The sequence below is a fragment of the Carlito syrichta genome, unplaced genomic scaffold (genome assembly GCF_000164805.1).
Source record: "Carlito syrichta isolate Samal-C Ts95f unplaced genomic scaffold, Tarsius_syrichta-2.0.1 Scaffold305622, whole genome shotgun sequence".
In the NCBI taxonomy this organism is placed as follows: domain Eukaryota; kingdom Metazoa; phylum Chordata; class Mammalia; order Primates; family Tarsiidae; genus Carlito; species Carlito syrichta.
In genome coordinates this window covers 121,172-139,344 of record NW_007249718.1, presented here as the reverse complement: position 1 = coordinate 139,344, position 18,173 = coordinate 121,172, and the positions used below count along the sequence as shown (strand labels likewise).

The following is an 18,173-nucleotide window of genomic DNA, read 5'->3' as shown; positions in this document are numbered from 1 at the left end:
TTCTTTCTGAAGAACTTCTTTTAACATACTGGCAACAAATTTTCTCCTTTTTTTTTTTTTTAATCTGAGAAAGTCTTCATTTCTTCACTTTTGAGGAGATAATTTTGCAAGGTATAGGAATTCTTATGTTGGGTTTTTTTTTTTCCCTGAGCATACTAATTTCACTCCATTTTCTTCTATCTTGCATAGTTTTTAAGGAGAAGTTGGATGTAATTCTTATCTTTGCTTTTCTATAGGTAAGATGTTTTTTTCTTCTCACTTCTTTTGAGATTTATTTTCTTATCTTTGATTTTATGAAGTTTGAATATGATATCCATAGGTGTGGAATTTTTTTTAATTTTTTTTTTTTCTTCTTGCTGTTCTCTGAACTTCCTGAATTTGGTGTCTTGATATTAATTTGGTGAAATTCTCAGTCACTGTTGCTTCAAATATTACTTCTGTTCCTTTCTCTGTTTCATTTCCTTTCAATGGTCCCATTACATGTATTGATACCTTCTGTAGTTGTTTTACAGTTTTTGGATATTCTGTCCTTTTATTCTCCCAGTTTTTTTCTCTGTGTCTTTCAGTTTTAGCATTTTCTCTTATAATATCTTTGCTTAGTTGTATTCAGTCTCCTAATGAACCCACCAAAGGCATTCTTCAATTTTATTAGTGTGTTTGATTTCTAGCATTTCTTATTGCTTCTTTCTTAGCATTTTTATATTTCTGCTATCATTATTCACCTGTTCTTACATGTTTTTTTTTTTTTTTTATTAGAACCTTGGGCATACTCATTGTAATTATTGCAGATTTTTGTTATGATAGTTTCAACATCTTTACCATGTCTCATTCTGGTGTTTACGCTTGTTTAATCTCTTCAAACTGTGTTTTTGCCTTTTAGTTTGCCTTGTAATTTTTTGTTGAAGTCAGTACATGATGGATGTACTGGGTGAAAGAAACTCTGGTAAATAGGCCCAAAGTAGTATGGTGATATAGTCGGGGGGGGGGAGAGCAAGTGTTCTCTATTTTCATGACTTGATTTCAGTCTTCTGGTTGAGACTGTGAACTTCACAATTGCTTCTTGCTTTTTCCCCAAGCCTCTTTAGGCGGAACAGGATGGCTATAGGGAGCAGGAGTTGAGTATTCCCTTCTTTCATGTGGAAGGCTAGAGCCAGCTAGAGTTGGGTACTTACTTCCCTTAGGTAGGTTAGACTCTGATAAAACCCTAGCAGGCAGGCTCTGGTAAAATGTTTACCTGGTTAAGCTCCTGGAGGTAAGACTCAAAAAGTGTGGGGATCCCTGCTTCCCTGCAATGACTGGGCTCCCCTGGAGTTTTTCTCTCTCAGACTTGTCCACACTGAGCCTCCAGCAATTTGCTAATTATATCTAAGGTTTTCCATCCCAGCACTGGTTTCTGCAGATGTTTCTCCTCTAGTAAATTGTGATTCTCTGTATTTGCCTGTCTGTGCCTTCAGTTTTGGAAGCAAAGATTTGCCTTGTTACATCTTTTGTCTGAAAGATTGGAGAAAAGTTGTTAATTTTTCAGTTCAGCTTTTTATTTGTGTTAGTATAGAGTGATGACTTCTAAAGTGTTCTTTTTGAGTACAAGCGACTTTATTGGTGGTATGTGATGAGGTGGGGCTTCCTAGGCCCCCCCCACACCGATTTTTCAAAGGGTCTGGCATGGACACTGTGAGGAGGGGGAATTCTCAGTGCGGTCAGGGACTGAGGGTGGCAGGGTCTCCTCAGCCGCTGAGTGCTTCTCTTTCTCTCATGCTCTCACTGGGGCCAGTGGTCTGGGTGCTTTTAATCCTTGGAGGCCATATGGACCATGAGATCCACCACCCTTTTGCTGTAGCCAAATTCATTGTCATACCAGGAAATGAGCTTAGCAAAGCGGTCATTGAGGGCCATGCCAGCCCCAGCATTGAAGGTGGAGGAGTGGGTGTCACAACTGTGTGCTCAGGGTAACCCAGGATACCCTTGAGGGGCCCTCAGATGCTTGCTGCACTGCCTTCTTGATGTCATCATATTTAGCAGGTTTCTCCAAATGACAGTTCAGGTCCACAGTAGACACACTGGCTGTGGGGACACAGAAGGCCATGCTCGTGAGCTTCCCATGCTGCTCGAGGATGACCCTGCTCATAGCCTTGTCAGTGCCAGTGGATGCAGAGGTGATGTTCTGGAGAGCCCTGCAGCTGTCACACCACAGCTTCCCAGAGGGGTGTTCCACAGTCTGGGTGGCAGAGATGGCCTGGACAGTGGTCATGAGTCCCTGCACAATGCCAAAGTTTTTCTGGTTGACTTTGGCCATGTGGTCTAAGCAGTTGGTGGTGCAGGAGGCAGGCATTGCTGACAATGATGAGGTTGTTCTGGTACTTCTTGTGGTTCATGCCCATCACAAACATGGGGGCATCAGCAGAGGGGGCGGAGATGATGATCCCTTTAGCTCCTGCATAAGTGAGCCCCAGCCTTCTCTAAGGTATTGAAGATGCTGGTGGACTCCACTACATAATCAGCGCTGGTGTCATCCCAGATGATTTTGGTGGGATCTCGCTCCTGGAAGAGGGTGATGGAATTTCCATTGACGACAAGCTTCCTGTTCTTGGCCTTGATGGTGCTGTGAGTGGAGTCATCTTGGACTGTGTAGATCACGTAGTTGGGGGTCATTGATGGCGATATTATTTACTTTGCCAGAGTTAGAAGCAGCCCTGGTGACCAGGTGCCCAATACAACCCAATCCGTTCACTCTGGCCTTCACCTTTGCCATGGTGTCTCAAGGACACAGCTGGTGCTATACGAGAGATGTGGCTGTCTGTCAAACAGGAGGAGCAAAGAGCCACTTCTAAACTTCTTAAATACCGGACTGGAAACCAAAGTCTCCCAAATAGGATTTTAGTAGATGGAAGAGCAGAAAGATGTCATTCCAGAGTAAGGGAATACCATAAACAAAGTAATAATCATGTTTTGTGGGCTAGTGAAGGAAGGGACTTGCCTAGACTAACAGGAGCATGGTAGAAATAATGGACCAAAAGTTTGGGTATGTTAGGTGTAACAGATTTTGGATGCTCTTGAACATCTTGGACTACTGGGGAGACACTCAAACTGTTGAGTAGAGGAGACAGAAATTTGGTCAAAGAATCATTGAATCTTAGGTATGGAGGAGTCCTTAAGGATCACGTAGTCCTATCTCAATTTTGAGATATGAAAATAGAAATGCAGCCAGGCTCGGTGGCTCAGCCTGTAATCCCGCGCCTTTGGGAGGCTGAGGTGAGTAGACTGCCTGAGCCCACAGGTTCGAGACCCGCCTGGGCAGGCGAGACCTCATCTCTACAATAAATCCAAAAAATTAGCTGGGCTGTTAGCGCGCGCCTGTAGTTCCAGCTACTTGGAAGGCTGAGGCAGAAGGATCGCCAGAGCCCAGCAGGTCGAGGCTGCGGTGGCCGGGAGCGGCCACTGCACTCCAGTTTGGGTGACAGTGAGACTCCAACTCAAAGAAAAAAGAAAATAGAAATGCAGAATAGGTAAAAAAAAACTTGTCAACTTTTTCATACCTATTTAAGGGCAAAACCCAAATTAGAATCAGATCTATCCTGCTGTAGTACTCTTTCTACTACACATATTAATATTGATGTTACAGACAAGATTTTAAGTTGTGGACCACCCTCCAGCTCACTAATCACACAGCACAATTTCTACTTTCCCTGGGCATACTATTGTGTTCATCACATTGAAATCATGTAATCATTCTTGCATAGATAAGGCCTTTCTCATTTAGTTGAATAGGTATGTTGTTAATGATACTGCCTTGAGGTGTTTGAGAAGCATATTGTGTTTAGTTAATAACATTCGGAGAAGTCAGAAGTCCAGTTGGTGAAAAGTTTTAGGAGGGTAAACCCAACCTGATTAAAAAAGCCTAGCTGCAGCTCTGGATTTATCTTTTAAGGTAGTTTTTTGGCAGTAACATGATGAAAAGAACGTGTACTTCAGAGTTATACAAAATGACTTTGAATTCTGGGTCTGTCAGTTATAAGCTTTGTGACCCTAAGCAAGATACTATTAATTTTTCTGAGCCTTGCTTCTTTATTTGTTCATGGACAATATGCTAACTATAGGATTATTGTGACAGTCAAGTGAAAAATATATATACTATATTTAATTGATTCTAAGATCCAGATTTTTTCACAAAGTCTCTGAAAAAAATAAAATAAAATAAAATAAAGTCTCTGACATCAGGATTGTGTTACAGTTTGATACAGTTTTAGCATTGTGTCATATTTTCATTGACTTTTTTCTTTCTTAGTGTCATATAAAATAGGGGTGCATGTTATCATCAGTGGTGTCAGTCAGCTGTACATTAACATAGATGCAAAAGTCCTAAACAAAATAATACAAAGTTAATCCAGCATTATATAAAAAGGGATAATACATTGTGACTAAGTGAGGTCAGGAATTCAAGGTGATTAACATTCAAAGAGCTTAATCAATGTAAATTATTACATTGACAAAATAAAGGAGAAACTCCATCTGATCATTTTATAAATATAGAAAACAATCATTTGATAAAATTCAACAGCCATTGTTGAGAGTATCTTCCAGCCAAAAGAGGACTAGAAGGGAATGTCTGCCATTAAATAAAGGGTATTTTTGAAAAACCTACAGCTAACATTATGGGTTAATGGTGAAACACTGAATGCTTTGCCTTAAGATTTTACCACTTGTATTCAGTAGTGTACTAGACAATGCAAAATAAAACAAAGGCATAAAAATTAGAAAAAAAAACTTGTCTTTTTCTAGACATGACATGTTTGAATACTCAGGAAACCCAGAGGAATATACAAGCTACTGAACTAATAAGTGAATTTAGCATGGTTGTAGGATATAACAACCTGTTTGGCTTCTAAGAACATTTAGATTTTTACTTTGTTCAGTGTGGTCTTTTTGTGAAATGGATGGTGGTCTTTTGTGACCTTCTATAACCTAACTGAAGTGGAATACAGCTATTGATTTTATTATGTATATTTTGTAATTATCCACCTTTCTGGATCCTGTAATTACTTTGCATATTTCTAGCTGATTCTCAAGTTTTCCAGATATAAAATCCTATCACTTCCAAATGTGTATTTCAGACCGAAGTCCATATTGTGATCTTCACATGAGAGGACAGTATCAGGAGTATATTTAGCTGAATATGAAAGAAAGCTCCATTAGCGTGGCTTAAAAATGAGGGTACAGGTGAGTCACCAGGGCAGCTGTGGAGACTGGTGATGCCCCAGGGAAGCAGACTTCCTTCTGGATTTCTGCTCTGTCTCCAGCATGCTAGCTTTTTCTTTTTGGTTACAGCATACCCGTGTCACGTCCACCTGACCATGTCTGCATTCCACACAGGCATAAGTGAGAGGACCAAGGGGAAAAACCAAAAGGCGTGTCGTAACAAGACTTCATCCTTTTATTTAGGGATGCTCACTCCCCAGGGACTATGTTGTCTTGACCAGTACAATGACATATTGCCATCTTTTGCTGCAAGAAAGCCAAGAAATTTAATATTTTAAGTTGGTTTTGTTAGTAAAGATGAAGGAGGTAACATCCTTTGGGGAGGCAAGTGATAGTCTATTACAGGGACCAAGACTACTCTGGATGGGGGTGAAAAGTTGGGGTGATGGGAAGAGCTCTGCTACTGGTGTGGGGTGTGTGTGTGTGTGTGTGTGTGTGTGTGTGTGTGTGTGCGCATAAAATCTCACTGAGTATTTCTGGGGTATAAGAGTTTGGGCTTTTGTTTTAGTTATTTACTTGAGAAAAGATTTTGTAGCTGGCTAATTTACTGAATAGGCTGCTTGGATAAGTTTTTAGTCGGTTCTTTAGGGTTTCCTTCATAGTCAGTCTGTGGAAAGCTCTTGGATTTATTTTCAAATTTCTTTCTTTTTTGTTTGTTTATTACTCATTGATTACTTCTACTTTTTAAAGGTCTGTTTTATTCTTTTTCACATTAAATCGGATGCTTAGTTTTGTGTGTTTATTCTGTGTATACGTCGGAGTAAAACTAAAGTGTGATACTAGAAGCAGTTGGATTTTTAGAAAAATTGGGGGGTTCAGTAGATTTCATCTCTAAGACTTTTTACAAAAAGATGCTACATGCTTTCCTCTTAAATAGATGAGACATAGTATCTGGCTTTAACTTAACAATTAAGACAAATGTCAGATTTCTTATGTCAGTGAAATGATTATGAGGAAATGAAACATTTACATATTTTCTACTAGCCATACATCCCCATAAATCTAAGGATTTTAACATAATGCCATGCTGTATACGCACAAAGTAGGCTGAATATTTGTAAGCCAGGTGCTGTGGCATGCACTCACAGTCTCAGCTACTTGGAAGGTTGACGCAGGAGCATTGCTTGAGCCTGAGTTTGAGGCAGTAGTGTGCAATGATCATACCTGTGAATAGCCATTGCCCAGTCTGGGCAATATAGTAAGACCCTGACTCTTAAAAAAAACTTGTAATATTCAGAGAGTTCAGTTTCTTAGGTTTTAATTCTTCAAAGTATTAAGGGGTCTTGGAACCAACTGTTCCTTTTCCTGTTTTGGAGGCCCTCCTTCCAGAATACCCAGTGTCTCCAGTTTCTGAGTCTTGTTATTATTATCTATTTTGCTTTGCTATCCTCCATGTGCATTTGTACATTTTGTTTATTTAAACAAGCCTAAAAATCTCTAATTTTTTTATTTTGACATGTTTCAGAATTAAAGTTCTAAAAATAGTACACCCTTCACCCAGGTTCTGCAAATGTTTCTGTATACCCTTTACCCAGTTTTCTCAGCTGTTAATATTTTATCACAATCGCTTTATTCCTTTTCTCTCTCTCTCTCTGTGTATGTGTCTGCCTGTCTGTTCTGAACCTTTTGGAAGTTGCAGATGTGATGCATCTTTATTCCTAAATATTTCTCATGTAGAATCAAAATCATCAGGAAATAAACATTGTTACAGTGTTATTGTTTAATCTGTATGCCTTATTTAGATTTTGTCAGTTATCCTAATCCCATTAAAGCAAAAGAAAATCCCAGAACATGAATTGCAGTCAATTGTCATGTCCTTTTAGCCTCCTTTAGTCTAGAACAATTTCTCAGTCGATCTTTGACTTGCATGAAATTGACATTTTTGAAGAGAACATGTCAATTAGTTTGTAAGATATCCCTTGATTTAGGTTTATGATGAGATTCAAATTATGCATTTTTGACTGGAATATCAAAAAGCAGTATGTGACACATGATGTCACTTTGTCCTTACTGATGATGATAACTCAGACCACAGGTTTCTGCCAGGTTTCTCCAATATCGAGTTACTATTTTACCTTTTATTATGTGTCTTGTGAGGGCTATGTGACTATCCTGTTACTCCTCAAACTTTCACCCACTATAGTTTTCCTTTTTTCACCCACTAGGTGTTAGTATCCACCGATGATTCTTGCCTGCATCAGTTGTTGTAATAGTGCCAAATGGTGATTTTCTAATTCTTATTCTGTATCTGCTTTTGAGGGAGATTTCTCTTCCTTATCTGGACGATTGCATCTTTAGTCAATTTTGGAAAGTTCCCATTTTCTCTTTGAATATTATGTATCTATAATTTTCACTGATGTTTTCTTCTGGAATCCTCTACAATCTAGCTTTCATTCTGTCCTTACCATTTGTCTCTCAACTGCCCCCACTCAGATTTTCTACTTTTTTTTTTTTTTTTTGAGTTGAAGTCTCACTCTGTCACCCAGACTGCAGTGCAGTAGCCGCTCCCGGCCACTACAGCCTCAACCTCCTGGGCTCCAGCGATCCTTCCACCTCAGCCTTCCAAGTAGCTGGAACTACAGGTGCGTGCTACCATGCCCGGCTAATTTTTTGATTTATTGTGGAGATGTGGTCTCGCCAAGTTGCCCAGGCAGGTCTTGAACCCGCGGGCTCAGGTAATTCACTCACCTTGGCCTCCCAAAGTGCAGGATTACAGGCTGAGACCGAGCCCGGCTTGATTTTCTACATTTTTATCTCTGTGCTACATGCTGGATAATTTTTTCACATCTGTTTTCCTGTTTTCTTCATCTGTGACTAATATGCTTTTTATCCATCCATCATGATTTAAATTTCGGTGGTTATTTGTAGAAATTTTATTTGATTATTTTTCTGATCTTCCTGCCTGTCCTTTTTCATTGTGTCTTTTTTCCTTATATTTTAATTCTTTCTTTTTTGTCATTAATCATTTGAGTCACTTTACATTCTTTATCCATTTTTCTGAATTCCTGGTAAGGTCTGATCGTGCTGTTCGTCTACTTCCTGCTGCTCTTGTTGCATGGTTTCCTTAGATGTTCTATAATTTTGGTTGTGAGTTCATCTGTGAAGCTTTCTGTGGAACTCCTTGCATCCTGGGCTAAAGGGTTATTTTTGAGAGAGTTTGTTTGTTTATTCTTGATTTTCCGCTCCTTTCAGGTGTTTCAGCGGCATCACAGAGCTAAACCACTTTTTAATGTGAACTTCTTAGTTGGAGGTTTCCATTCTCCACAGACAGAGTTCATGAAAACCCCAAACCTGCATGAGGGCTGGCCTCTGTTAGAAGTTCCCAAGGGAACAAAACTGATGAATGGACTGGAAGGTGCTTCTGGAAAACAGCCCCTTGACTGTCAAACCTGCACATGGTTGTCCGTAGTTTGCTCTTAAAGGTGCAGGCAAAACCTTTTCAGGAATAAACAGAAGGAAGTGTGTGCTTCCTTTTTTTGGCAAGTTGGCCAAAACTTACCCTTCCAGGGAATTTTATCTTTGCAAGTATCACCATGTTTACTCTGGGAAGTCTTTGTTTTCTATGCCTTAGAGTATGCTAGGTTTCATAAAACTAGCTACAGATTGAGTTTATTCTTAAAGTCCGTGCTCTTTCCAGGTGAAAACTACTTTCTTGGTTTGGTTTGAAGGTGAGACAGGGAGGAGAAACTTTGTTCTCTTAATAATTACATTCAGCCTAACATGAAGTATTTGATTATTAGACAGCAAGTCTTAAGTTGTCAGGTGTTAATAACAGACATCAGTATGATACTCTTGGTTATGGCGAAGACAATTGTCTTATGGTGAATGGCTCTTATTTTAGTGCGGTGTTTGATGTGCAACACAAGATGCTACAACAATTAGCAAACATAAATTGAAGAAAGAGTTCCAAAGGGATATTCAGATTCCCTCTGACCCCATCCCTACTGCAAGCTCAGATTGGGAAAGAAGATTTGCTTCTGTTGCTTCCATGGACTGGTGAGAGACTTTTGCTAGCCTGTCCTTTCACTAATGGTATGGGCCTTCACGGCTTCTGGTTTTATGTGCAAGTCTCACTTCTAACTTCTCACTTCCTGGGCCCAAAGCCACGTCTCCTCTTCCCACGTAAGCATTAAGCCCAGAAGCCCTATGCTGCCAAGCCCTGCCACAGCCTCCACCCTTGCTGGGTCGCAGCGCCCGTGAGCTCTCGGGCAGCCAGTTCTTCTGTGTAGTGTTCTCTTCATTTGCAGCCCCAGGGGACTCCTTTCCTGTGACCTCAGCTGTGCATTTAAAAGAATTTTTATTATATTTTATCCTACATGTCTATGCGTTTTGTAGCAAGAGGAATTTAAAAAGGAAGACTCCATCTGTATTACTTTCCAGTTTGTTGAACTGGTCCATTGTTTCTCCAAAAACAGATTCTTTTTGCCCTTTGGGTTCAGGCGTTTTTTTGGCAAAGAAACAGAGATAAAACATCGCAGACAAAACATGTGCCTTCTTGGAATTCCAGGGAAATTAAGAGTTAAGAAATGCCTCCCTTGTAGAGGTTGTTCTTTCCACTCTGTGTCCAATTTACTGATGGTGTTAGACTCCTGTCATCTCAAAACTATATAAAAACTTTGTGTTTTTTGGTCATAACTGTGTTGGTGTTTTGAGTTTGGATGCCATAAGCTATAATTGAATCATTCCCAAGAGTTCCTGTTGACCAAGCCTGTGAAGTCTTCCCCTGTACCATAGCTGACCTCTTTAGCACAGTCACAAGCTGCCAATACATACTTTTATGCCAGGCCAGAGAATGAACTGCTCTTTCAAACTGTCGGAGTTTTTCAAGTATGGGAGAGTCAGATGAAGTTGTAAATTTGTTTCACCTAGTAGTTGTAGCTTAAGCCTTCATTAACCTTCTTGGGCCTGCCACGGTGACCTATGTCTGTAATCAGCACTTTGGGCACTTGTGGTGGAAGGATTGCTTGAGGCCAGGAGTTTGAGACCAGCCTGAGCTATGTAGTGAGACCCTGTCTCCACAAAATAATATGAAAACATTAGCCAGGCATGGTGGCACACACCAGTAGTCCCAACTACTCAGGAGGCTGAGGTGGGAGGATCTCTTGAGCCCAGGATTTTGATGCTGCAGTGCGCTATGATCATGCTACTGCGCTCTAGCCTGGGCAACAGAATGAGACCCTGTCCCAAAAAAAGAAAAGAACATTCTTGGACATTTTGTCTTTGGTTTATAGATAACCTTGTTTGTTTGAATCAAATAGGTTACTACTTTTTTCACTGAAGCTTTTCTTTTAGGTGTTTGAGGATTGTATATTTGAGGACCATGTCCTAAGACTAATCCAAGTATTTTTCACTATCATGAACTGTTATTTTTAATATATCCAATTATAAACTTATGAAATCAATGGCATGTTATCGTTACCAGTATCTTAAGTGATCATTCTATAGATGTATTTCGTGAAATTTATTACTTGCAGACTGCTATAACTCATGAATTATTAAAAGTATCAACATGAGGAACTCTGTCTTTCCTCATTCCAGATCCTTTTAATATGGCTTATGTTGCCCCATTTCACTGGCTTCTGTCCATCCCACTGATGAAGCTGCAGCCAGATGAGGGTTCTTGTAAATGACTGGCTTTCTTTCTAAGCAAGAGGGGGATGAAATGTCAACTTCTCCCTCTACTCCCTGAAAAGCAATCAGTGGCAACCCTTCCGTGCTCTTCTTGACAGCAGTTTGGCTTTGTTGAGGAGGGATGGGCACTTAGCCAGACGTGAATTTCAGTGCCTGGAAAACCTCAAGTAACTGAAACCCAGATAACAACAAGAATTTCCAAGCGGCATTCAAATGGGTTTAACCTGTGAGCCTTCAGTAAACGAACTGTGGCTCAGAAGTTTCTAGCCTGCACGTTTTGATTTCTTCTTCCTAGTGGTGTTCCATCTGAGAGACTCGAGGTTACTTACAAATCTCTCTTTGCAACAATTTGCTCCTCTGTAGGACTGGGTTTAGAAGAATAGTGCAACCATTAGCAGCTGATCACTAATTTCTATTTAAGGCCATTGGAAAGGACATTTTGCAGTCAAACCTGAATTCAGGACCTTTCATTAGCTTGGCCTTGTGCAAATTTCTTCTCTCTTTGAAATTCTTTATTCTTATCTATAAAATGGGAATAATACTTATTTCGCAGGATTGTTCTGAGAAATTAGTGATGTGTGTAGAAGCATTTTGTAAGTGGCATAGTGTTGTAAGATGCGAAGTGTTATTAATCATAAGACTGCTCATGTAATGCTTGTCACCTGGGAACATAAAGTTTAGAATTGGATGGGACTCTGGAGAGGAAAATTGAAAGTACAGGAGGGCATTTGGACCCAGATAGCTCCCGTCGTGTATTTTCTGTTGTTTACTTGTTACAGCCTCACAAGTAGCATTCTGTTAGTTCCATGCTCATATGCACAGATGAAAAAAATGAGACAGATTTTGTTCAAGGCCTACCTCCTTATCACCTCAGGTTTTACACGAGGAAGTGGAAGGTTGAAGAAATATGGTGATTTTGTGTAATATGGAGATTCTGTGCTCATCATTCCATCTGTAATACTTTCATGTTTTCATATAACTGTTTTCATCCTGCACCAACAGTTAGCCCCCAAATTAAATAGGAAAACAATGGCATATAAGTAAATCAGCAGTGAAAATAAAGAGACTTTTGTCTCTGACTTTATGATGGATTAGCTATGCCAAGTGACCGTCCTAACATACCGAATGAAGCATTATAAAGCAATTTTAGCCCATGCCGAGCTGGCGTGGAAACAAGGTATATACTGCCCCAAATCAAAGTGAAAGTGGGCATTCTGGAAGGTGAGTGGCCGAAATCGGCTTTTGTGGTGGAGACCTTTGTAGAGCTCGCTGATCTGGAACTTTGACCCGATAACTGTATGAAACAGGGGACAGGGATCCAACCAAGTCGGGGAATCCCACAAGAACTTCCTCAATAAAGCTAGGAAACTAAAAGTATATTTTCAGTGAGAGGGTAAAGAAGGAGTACACCTGTCTGTATTGAGCCTGGTGCTGAGGACGGCACCCACATGGGCTGCGGTCCAAATTCATACTGTAGTTATCATCCAGATAAACCTTAAGAAGGGAGTTTAATTGAAAGTGGCTCTGAGTTGATAGGAGCCAGTAGAAGCAGACACAAATTCTGTCTTAAGGAACTTACTTTCGTCCAGGTCTCAAGTGATTCTTACAAGTTTAGTGATTGAGGAAAATTAGTAACTCGTGATAAAAAAACCCCTCAAAGCCATAAAGACAGACCTATAAGGACTTCCAGTTACTAGAGTAGATTATTAGATTCAAAGAAAACTATTCAGAATGTTACCCAGAGAGACAGAGAGCTGGGAATATGAAGAAGAAATGAAGCGATGTGTAAGGCAGAGGGAGAGGGCCCAACACACATCCAATCTGAGAGAGAAGGGAGGGGGAATGGAGAGAGACCCTTTGGAAAGGATCAAGACTCAGAATTTTCCAGAATGATTCAATGACACGAGGCCTCAGATCCAGGAAGACCAGCAAACCACAAGCAGGATAAGTAAAAATAAATTTATAGCTGGTAATCATAATGAAACAAGAAAAAGAGAAGATCTTAAAGCCATCTGTGGGGAAAAGATAGAGTAGTGACAGAGGTATTTGGCCTGCTGTTGTGGCCCTGAGTTCGTCTCTATGGCATGGTTTCCTTGGCTATGAGAGAGTCACGGTACCTATTAATTCAGTGCATCCAAATGTGGTCAGATGCATTCCAACTCCACCATATGGAAACTCACCTATGAGCACATTACCATAAGCCGTTTGCAAGAATTCTAAGTTGATAATTTACTGTCTTACTTGGTTGAGTCTGAAGCCCCGGGAGGATTTCTTACCTGGGTTTTCTCCATTTTTCATGTGTCTGTTTAATGTGTAGTCAGGTTTGGCCTTCGTTGCTATTTTTGTTTTTCAGAACAATCAGTTACTATTTGAAAGCTAAATGAATGAGACATGTTGCAGCAGGCAGACAGTCTTGTCCTCAGATCTTTTCTCCTTGAGCCGAGAGATGCTGCCTGAGGATGTCAGTTCTCTGATTCTCCAGTTTCCCCAGGGCAGCGCATGCCTGGGAGAGTGCTGTGCTGTGGGCAGTTGGGGTTACAGAGCTTTAATGGTTAAGGCAATGTGGGCCGCATTGCTGATTGCCCCTTTCAGATCTCGCAGTAACCATTACCATAAATATCATCTCACCATTTTGGACAGGAGACACCACCCTTATGCGCGTTAGTAATATGATGTTAATGCTTAACCCTTGCGTTGCTTTGCTTCAAAGGCCCTGGCCAATAGCCATTGATAGGGAGTCTCTTTGAACCTAGAGGAGAAGTGAAAGGGTTAACTCCTTTTGGTTTTGCCCTTTGACCACTTCAGGATGAGAGGCATGATGAAATACTTTTCAAAGTCTTCAGTGGAAACACACCATGCATAATTGGAGCAAAAAGGTATAAATCAAAGCTTTTTTTCCCCTTTTAGTCTGGTAATTCATAATTGAAACCACATTGAGGTAAAGGTTGATAACTTTCAAACAAGCAAGAAAACTGCCTTTTCTATCAAGGTAGGAATAGGTAAGACGGCTCATTACTAGAGGCTCAAAAGCTTCGCATAACAGGCCTGTCCCCTTCCCTTCCTTCCTTCTCACTTTTCTGCTTAGACAAAATGCCTTCATTTAGGTCAAATATGGGTTGACTCAACTATCTGCTGATATCTCTTATTTTCATATGAAATTATACATAATAACATTTTAAAAGTCTCTGATACGGTGGGTAACTAAGAGAATTTTGGGTCCTCCTGTATGGCAGCTTGATTTCTACGGTGCTGCGGTTTGGTTTGGTTTAGGTTGAAATAGTCCTTCAGTTAATAATGAAATGTGGTCTTCCTCACTCTTGATTCTACAATCCCTGAGGAGCTCCAGCAAGAGCATTTCGGAATGGCTAGCAAAGGCCATTTGAATACCACCTTTCTGTTTGGTAGCCTTGGCTAGAATGTCTTTGGTCAGGCTCACATAGGGCGCCAACTACAAAAAAGCAAAGCAGTTTTGCAGAAAGGGCTCGGACAGCTTCCCTAGTATGGGATTGCCAAAGGCACAACGGGTTGCTTGAGTGTGAATCGCTTTCCTGAAGGAGAAACCCCTTTGCACTGGTGGTTGACTTGAAGCTTAGTCTCCCAAGGCCTTTCCTTCAAAGCATCCTGAAACCTGAGCCCACAACGCCTTCTGCCTCTTGTTCTGCACACCACCAGCTCCATACACCAGGGCTTTCCAGAATACGTGACATGATGGAGCTATTCTACAGTTGGCACCGTGACCTGACAGTTCTTGTGGCTGTTAGCGATCACTTTTATGTCATTGCAGTTTAACAATGTAGGATTTCTTCCTGGAGCTTCGGTAACGAATCTGTGTTGTAGGAGTGAGAAGCAGAGTGGGAGGAGGGGCAAGAGATGCACAAGGCGCTTTGGCCACGAGCCAGTGCTTGGTCAGAATAACGCACACCACTCTTGGCATTTCCTCCCGTCTGAACGAATGTTTCATCGAGTATATTTGAAAATTGCTCACCAAGTCTTCGAAGCTGCAGCCGTGTCGATGGGCTTTGCCCCTTTCCAGCTCTCTCTGCCAAATGCCTGTTTCGTGCCCTGTCTTGCCATCATGGAGATTTAATCAGGCAACTGAGTTAATTGCCAGCATTGTTTGCCTTTTCCCTGGCAGAAGCTGGAGTCTTGAGTAAATTATGGAGGTTTAAATTTGCTGGATTTCCTGCAGAAAGTGGGGTCAAGAGGTCCCAGACTGTAGGCACTCTCTTTGGTCAGCCGGCAGGGGGTTAGTTCTTAAAGGTCTTTCAGAGGTGACTAAATGCCGTTTTTGAAACGCTCCTCCCCAGTAACCTTTTTTCCTCTGGGGGCTAGTTGGTTGACCTTGCCCTCGCGGAGTGCAGTGTCTGTGTGAAGGTCTGCGCCCCAGTTCAAGCTGCCTTTCTCCACACTGTCCCTGAGCTCTGAAGGCCAATGGGACTGTGTTTGAGGAGGGGAGAGCCCGAGGCGCCACAGCCTGGTTGCAGGTCAGCGTTTCCCATTCATGCCCGTCTGAAATAGAACATAGAGGGAGCTGTGCTAAACTGCCTCTCAAACAATGCTCAGGAAAAGGAAGTTTCAAAAGAAACAAACAAAAGAGCTGCCCTGTCACTTTTAAAAATTTCCCGTCACTCAAGGCTTTTCACAATGGGGCGTTAGCCTGCCTGCGTCTGAGTTTCTCTCCCTCTGCCCTCCGTCCTTCCTCCCTTCTCCCAGCCCTCTGTGACCTGCCCTGTCGATGGATCTTTGCACTGTCTTGCTGGCGAACCTTTGCCCAAGCCTCTCGCCTTGCCCCTGGCTCCTCTGGTCAGCCCTCTTGTTCTTGACGACCCGCTTCACTGGCGCCCTCCTCCTCTCCTCCAGGTGATTGTGTTCACTATGGAACACCTTCAGCTCCTTGTTTTCCTACTTGTGAGTTTGCATTGCATCTTTTTCCTAGCTGTCTTTCCCACCAGATTATGGGTATTTTGAGAGGAATCTTTGCATCTTTAACACTGTCCCGGCCTTAGAGTAGATATTCAAGAAATGCTGACTAACTGAATGAGTACCAGAAAGAATGCTAGTGGGAGTGATTGCTGAATCACTAATGCCAGTGTTTTAGCAGGCAAGAAGAATACCAGCTGAGAAGAGCTGGAAGTGTTCTGCATTCGTTTTAAACAACTGTTCACGGAGTGGAGACCTCTGTGTGGAGCCCTCTGCTAAGTGTTTGTGTGTGTAATCTCATTGACTCATCACTCCCCTAGGAGATAGGTAATACCATGAGCTCTGCTTTACAGATGAGCAAACTAATATTCACATAAGTAACTTTAGACATAGTCACAAGACTAGCAAATGACAAGGCCCACGTTCAAGCCTTCTGTAAAATAGTCCTGTAAAATCATACACTTCTTCAGAACACTTAGCATAATACTTGATGAGTACTTCTCAAATGAACTAACTGGAAATCATTTCAAAACTCATAACTCCACGCATGTGAGTGCACATCATCTGTTCATATCTATTCATAAGGAGGATGGTTAGAACACGGCCGGGGCCATTTGGATTTAACTTACTTATTTTTTAACAGGTTTTCATTGACTAGCACTAGGCACTGTATTAAGTTCTGGGTGTTTAAGACTCCTGCCTTCCTCAAGCTTTCAGGATAGCTAAAATATAAAGAACAGGAAAAGAGAAAACCGTGGAAATAAAAACAGTGTACTTGGAGAGAAAGAAGTGGAGAGAGAGAAACCAGGTAACCAGTACCTTAAAGCATGATGGGTTTCACTTAGAACTCTTGTTCTGGAAGGGACTTCGAGGCTGGTCGGCTACCTCCCAGCCTACTTTTTAAGCCCAAAGAAATTGTTATTCACACAAGGTCACCACTGGCTACTTGTACCGGCCAGATACTTTACATATATCACCTCATTTACATTAAGTCATACTGCCTAGAAAGGTAGTAGTATTATCACGGTTTTATAGACGGGGAAACTGAGGTACAAGAGAAATTAAGTACCTTGCCCAGGTCACAAAGCTGGTAAGCGGAAGAGCCTGGATTCCGAGGAAGGACTTGTGATTCCAAAACTGACTCCACACATGCCAGCTCACTCTGGAAGTCATCAAGACTGGTGGCGTGTCCTGCAGTACAGAGCCCGCCTGTATCTGAGTAAATACATGCCCAGTGGCATATGTGTTGCTTCTATGTGTTATGGGAGCGTGTCGGCAGTGCTCCCATCCTCTGTAGACTTCTTTCCATCTCGGTCTATACCCAACATTCTTCCCTGATTCCCAGGCCTGATTTGGGATACAAGTGGGCAGTGTGGAAAAATTGAACACCAAGTAAAGTTACTGTCCACTTCCCAGCCAGCTATCCCTCTACCTCCCCACCAAGTGGAGCTGGCATACAGGATGGGGCCAGGCCCAGTTTCTTGCCAGAGACTCTGGCTCCTTCCCCCGGCAGCTCCTTGAAACCAGAGCTGTGATGCCTTCCAGGGGTGCCTCGGTTTGAATGCCAAGGTGCTCGCTTTGTGAATGCAAGCTTTGCTTCTCTTGGGAAATTTTCCTCGTCTTAATGTCATAAAAGCATTTAGTGTGTTGGCATTCTCCCTTCTCCTGAAGAACAGACCTCATTCTGTTGGAGTTTTAATCGTTTTTCCTTCTGTGTGAGTGGTATATTTACCTTTTTAAATTTATGTGCTCACTTGTGTCAGTGTCATATATTTGGTGTGTTTTTGTTCCATGGACTCTCTGAAATCATGGTGTTTGGGGTGGATTCTTGCTTATTGGCTCAGTCTTGAGTATTGTGGACCAAGAACTTTGAGGACTTTTGTCTTAGAGAAGAGCTACAAGTGGTAAACTCTGGAGTTCCCCACACTTCCACTTTCCAAAGTCTATAAAATGGTGATTTTTGCCTGAACTTGCTCTGAATGTATTTGAGGAGGGCATGGGAAGGGCTGTGAACCACTACTGTCTGGTGTTCTGGAATCAGTCTGCCTGGGCTGTGTCCCAGTTCCATCACTTGCAGGTTATATGACCTTGAACACCATTCACTGTTTCCAAACCTACAATCTCATCATCTGTAAAATGAGAGCACTAACTGTCTCTGGCTTGGGAGTTGTCGTGAGTCTCAAAGGAGATAACATGTGTCAAGCACCGTGCCTACCACTTAGTAGGTGCTCAGTAAATCTTGACAGTTTCAACATCACACATTAAATTATTGTATACACTTTTTTATTTTTTTTGAGTTGGAGTCTCACTCTGTCACCCAGACTGGAGTGCAGTGGCCACTCCCGGCCACTGCAGCCTCAACCTGCTGG

The 18,173-nt window shown here is 41.7% G+C and overlaps 1 protein-coding gene and 1 pseudogene across 1 annotated transcript in view; one reads left to right on the top strand and one right to left on the bottom strand.

Annotated features, from left to right (window-relative positions):
- LOC103264178 (exostosin-2-like) overlaps window positions 1–18,173 on the top strand; it is a 137,364-nt gene that overhangs the window by 67,729 nt on the left and 51,462 nt on the right. The gene's annotated exons all lie outside the window — the stretch shown is intronic.
- Window positions 1,786–2,750, bottom strand: LOC110595959 (annotated as a pseudogene).